Raw genomic sequence first — 6,000 nt, forward strand, 5'->3', positions numbered from 1 at the left:
TGGCGGTCCTCATGAGAGCCAGTTTCATCATAGCGCTTGATGGTTTTTGCGACTGCACTTGTAGAAACTTTCAAAGTTCTTGACATTTTCCTTTAAAGTAATGATGGACGGTCGTTTGTCTTTGCTTATTTGAGCTGTTCTTGCCATAATATGGACTTGGTATTTTACCAAAATAGGGCTATCTTCTGTATACCAGCTCTACCTTGTCACAACACAACTGATTGGCTCAAAGGCATTAAGAAGGAAAGAAATTCCACAAATTAACTTTTAACAAGGCACATCTGTTCATTGAAATGCATTCCAGGTGACTACCTCATGAAGCTGGTTGAGAGAATGCCAAGAGTGTGCAAAGCTGTCATCAAGGCAAAGGGTTGCTATTTGAAGAATCTCAAATATAAAATATATTTTGATTTGTTTAACACTTTTTTGGTTACTACATGATTCCATATGTGTTATTTCATAGTTTAGATGTCATCACTAATATTCTACAATGTAGAAAATAGTAAAATAAAGATAAACCCTTGAATGAGTAGGTGTGTCCAAACTTTTGACTGGTACTGTATATCTGTATTCCCATTAATGTGAAATCCATAGATTTGGTCCTAATTAATTTATTTGAATTGACTGATTTCCATGAACTATAACTCAGTAAAATCTTGAAATTGTTGCATGTTGCGTTTATATTTTTGTTCAGTGTATAATAATAATATTTTGTCATAGCCTACAAATAGTACCCAAAGTTTTACCTGACCAGGTCATGAAATTAGGAAAAACTCCAGGCCCCGGAAAAGACATGTACGAATTATGCCACACCACCTTTAAACCTGTGGTGCCACCTCTGGATCCAGTGGCCCTCCAGGCGTGCTGTTATGACAGCTCACTCCACAGAGAGACATCCCGCCTGGTGGTGAGTTCTTATAGGGTAAACACTCACTCCGAATGTCTGTGGTGATGGGAGCAAGCTCAGACCCCCTAAATGCACTGCAGGATATGTTTCAGTGTAGGACATGCTGCAGAAAATCCAGCTGTGGATCAAGACAGCTCTGCACCTGAAAATATGGAGCAAATAAGTGGGCAACAACCACAACACAGTACCATTGAATCCCCATCCCAGAAACACTGATAGAGCTATGGTGGTGTGGTGGTGAAGAATAGATAGGGAGAGCTGAGCATTAAAACTGGTTTGTCCTTGACGGTCCCTTCCGCTGTCCTCGCCTTCATTACCAGGTCATCCGGACCCATCTGTGGCAACCCCAAAACCAATTATCCCCTATAACACACCCCCCTCCTCTGTCCACCACACTGCTGCAGGATCTGTATTAAACACACACACACACACACAGCAGCACATATACACATATATTAACAACTGTCCCACAACACCTGAAATTTACGTAGGATCCCACCACTCCTCCAATAATCTCTATTCTCTCTCTCTATTTTTCTCTCACCTCTCTCTCCTCTCTCTCTTCCCTCTCCCGGCCCCCAGGTCCACGGCACTCAGCTGGTTCGAGGTCAGCCTACACTGGGGTAACGATAGTTCACGTTGACGTTTATCTGGTTCCCAATCATAGGTATGAGTGCCATAAAGAGACCCACAGCTGAGTACGACCATATAGCCATGACTCATGCCATTACACACACGACCATGAGCACACACACACACAGAAATGACAGAAAGCAGAAGCAGTAGCGCAGGCTGTAAAATATTCTCATGGTCCTCTTATATAGCCCTGAAGGTCAGCCAGCACAGAGTAGTGCAGGTCTCTCTGTTTCTCTCTGCCTTTCTCGCTCTTTCTCTCTCTTTTGCTCTCTCCCAGCCTTGCTAGAAACAATTTTTTTAATTTTTTTTTATTATATTTTCTTATCCCCTTACTTAAAAAAAAGTCATGTCTAAGTTACGTAGAAGTATTGTTGCGAGCACGGACGCTGAAAAGCCACTGTGTTATCAGTAAGTGACACTGTTTTTCTATGTTCTTCCACCCTGTAGTCTACATAGAAACTCAGTATGAGTTTATTTATTTACATATATTCTACATTTGTCATAGTGCTTTGCCTTTTGCTTTCCTTGACCCTTGTTGGCAGTTATGAGCGTACACAGTGCACGTTTATTCCTGTAATAGACTAAAGGTGAGACCAAGGACAAGAGGTAGCTGGGTGAGAGGAGTGGACTGTCTAAAAGTGTGTGAACGTAATGGTATGTGGAGAGGAGATGGTAACCAAACAAATGAATGAATGTACAAACCTTTTCAAACCTCTATCTAACCATTTATCAACTATGTGGTCTTCCACTCCTTCCATCTCATATGAATGTTATTGTATTTTTTCACAAATTTGCTTTGTGTCATGAAAGACTACATCTTTCTCCATCTCTGAACAAAAGCCTTCCCTACTGTAAAGAGGTACAGATCAATGTTAACATGGCTGACCATCAGTGCTCTGCCTTCACTACAGAAAATGAACAGACCTTGGAGGTGCAGACCTCACAGTCCTCTTCATGTCAAAATAAAAGGCCTTGCAAATAGCACTGACAAAGAGCAGAGCAGAGCTGCCTGAACTCAGTGGCCTAAATTATGGCTGAATGGACCTAGGAACCTTTGTGTGTGTGTGTGTCCATGTTTGTTTTTATACGGAGTGGCCTTAAATATAGCTGTGTTCTTTGTCCCCTGGTAATACACAGGATGCCAAGACGAGTGGGAGAGCAGAGGACCAACGCCTTCCCTCTTATTCTCCATCCCTCTCCTTCACTCTTCATCTCTCCATCTCCAGCCCCTTTATGTACAGGCAACATGGAACAGGGCTGAATAGAAAGAGAGAGATTTGAATTGGCTCTGGGTCCGCTCTTGTGTCCATTTCAGAGTAACAGCATGCATTGACACATTGTTTGCAGCATGCATGCAATGCATTGACGCTCAAGTGTTTTTGTTTTTCTCTAATGTTCGAGGCACTGGACCGTTGTCTGTCTTTTGGCCTTGTGTTGCACCACTACAGCCTATGAAAGGCTGTGCTCCTCTGTAGCCAATATAGAACTCTTGTACCTAACAGAGAGAACTATTGCATCTGAAAGACCCCCTCGGTGTGGCCTCTTGTACCTCGCAAAGAGAAAGGGTTGTATTGCCAGGTAAACAGAAGAGGACCAACAGCACAGACCTTCTATCCATCAGAAGTCAGTGTCCTCTGGCCACCATGGTCTTTGTGTAACATCATCTGACAATAACACCATAATCCAACATTCCTTGGCTTTAAACTTCATTGAGATAAAAGCGCCCACCTTTTTGGGACTATCTGTGTATTTTAAGTGTTTTATCCGTTTTCATTTGCTTCTAAATTCCTCTCTGAATGTGCTATGCACTCATGGATAGTGTTGAATGAAAGCCACTGTCCCCTTCAACAGACCCACCATGGCCTTTTTGTAACATCTGATAATAACTCCATAGCTAAGCTCAATATTCCCTGGGTTTTAAATGAGTTGAATATAGAAGATGACTTTTATGTTTGGCACCCTGGTACTCCCTCGGTACCTGCATCCCAAATGACACCCTATTTCCTATATAGTGCACTATAAATGGATTAAGGTGCCATTTGGGCTACAGCCCTGTCTATCCCAGCTCCATGTTCTCCTCAGCCAGGGGCCATTAAGCTATCAAGGATGTGGCCTGTGAGAAATGGAACACTGTCCAGAGATACTGAATTCCTCTGAACTGGGGGAGGAAAGGCAGAGGGTAGAGTGTGTGTGTTGGGTTGGAGGGGGGGATTGTGTGTGTGTGTGTGTGTGTGTGTGTGTGTGTGTGTGTGTGTGTATGGATGCATGTGTGCGTTAATGCGCGAGTGTGTGGTGGCTAGGATGATGATGGACAGACATGGGGGAACCCCCCAGTATCAAAGCAGCAGGAATGTAGAGCAGGAGACCGGTGGGACCTGGAACCTCTGAGCCTGCTGCTCCCATCTCCCCTCAGCCCCCCTCCTACCAGTCTTCATTATAGCCCTGCTCCCTCTCCTCTCTCGCTCTCACTCTCTTTCTCTGATCTGTAGAGTAGTGAGACACAGAGCAGACCGTATCCATGCAGATGTTTACCACACCTACACAGTGTACAGCCTACTGACCTTCAAATTATACATACAGCCATTCCACTTTCACTGAAAGCCTATCGTTTCAATAGGCTCTGAAAGATTGTGTGTGACACTGAATAGACTAACCTGTAGTATTTCTGTTGACTTACATGGTTTACTGCATGTAGCCACGGTATGTATTGATATGGCATCTGATTATATACAAGTCCATTGTTTTTCTGCCATAACCTTGGGATGACCTCTGCAAAACGAAAAGTCTATATCTATTTAGTGGGAAGAACCAATACATTGTAAGAATGTATGTTCAGTCCACTGCCTGGGCGTTGGTCTCTCGGTCTCTGTATGAGCCAATCAGAGAGCAGTGCTGGCTAATTGAACAGGGCAGCACTCCATCACTGCATGGGGTCATGGGCTGTAGGCTAGCCGGCAGTATTTGGCCTCTAGCCTCCAGTCCACAGTCCAGTTTCATTTCTCTCTAATAGACCAAGCAAGCGCTGCTTCCCACTAGTGTTAAATCACAGTGAGAGAGACACCTCGTAACAATCTAATGGTGTATTGCTCTGCTGCTCAACTCAGTCTAAGAAACACCCACATGCATTCACTCACAGTATCACAGCTATTGCTGTAGCTGCAGTAGAGGCACCAGGAAATTATATCAGACCAATAACAGATGCGGTCCAATGTATTGGCACCCTTGCACAATTCACAATTTCTCCTAGAATAAATTGAAATTGAAACAACTTTTGGTGTTTACACATGTTTTTGCTTGATTTACAACTGCACAGGACCAAGAAAAAAATATCTAAGCTGAAAGTGAGATTTTTCACTTCAAAGAAGAAGAAAAAATGTCCTGGACTAAATTATTCAAAATTCTAATTGATTTGGTTAGAGGCAATGATTCTTGTTTATTGTGTAATTTATCTCACCAGTGGTAAGTTGCAGTGACCTATATGAAAAAAATAGCCCTACAACCAGTTTTGAAAAGATAAAACAGAACATTGTCCTCCATTTTAAAGTGCAAGGGTTCCAATATATTTGACTGCATCGGTACATGGAAAATAATATTGTTTTTAAGTAACTTTGCCTTTGCTTTACTATTCCAATTCTCCCTCAATGCTGCCCTCCTTATCTCAAACACAAATGTTTTTGCCCCTCTCTCTCTCTCTCTCTCTCTCTCTCTCTCTCTCTCTGTCTCTCTCTGTGTCTCTCTCTGTGTCTCTCTCTGTGTCTCTCTCTGTCTCTCTCTCTCTCTCTGTCTCTCTCTCTAACTCTTTCTCTATCATTCCCTTTTTCATATCTCTGCCTCCAGTCTGTGTCTCCCCTCCCCTCCCCTGCCCTCTCTCTCTCCTCCCTCCCTCCCTGTAGAACACGAAAGCCGCTTCTCGCCACTGGCGCCTGGCAGAGATCATTACCTTGTCGGAACTGTTGGTTTTGTTTCTCTCTGGGTTTTTTTCTCACTCTCCTCCACTACATAGGAACAAATGGAGAACATTCAATAGTTATTGATTTGGAGACGGACGTACATCTTTTACTGGAGATCCCATTTAATCACAAAAGCTGATTTATCGCTGCCTGCTCTGACAATCCCATTAAATTGCTGTCTAGCTAATCAAGTACATTCTCTTTCCTTGTGGAGTAATCTATTATAGGGCCAGCAGAACAAATCCCCACGATAACAGGATTGGAGTCTAGGTAGGGTTGGAAGCTCGGAGCGGGAGGCCCAGTTATACTGCCTTACTCTGCCCTGCCCTGCCCAGACTGCCTCTCTCTTTCTTCCCGTAAATGGAAAAGAACATTCACAAGACTTTATGATGCTGACTTTCCCTCCTTTCACCAAAACCACACAATTTGTCTTGTGAAAAAAACACACCATTTGATTCCAGTAATCATTGGATTAAATTAAGATACAAAAAACAATGGACTATATTT

Source organism: Salmo salar, chromosome ssa13, assembly GCF_905237065.1.
Source record: "Salmo salar chromosome ssa13, Ssal_v3.1, whole genome shotgun sequence".
Lineage (NCBI taxonomy): Eukaryota > Metazoa > Chordata > Actinopteri > Salmoniformes > Salmonidae > Salmo > Salmo salar.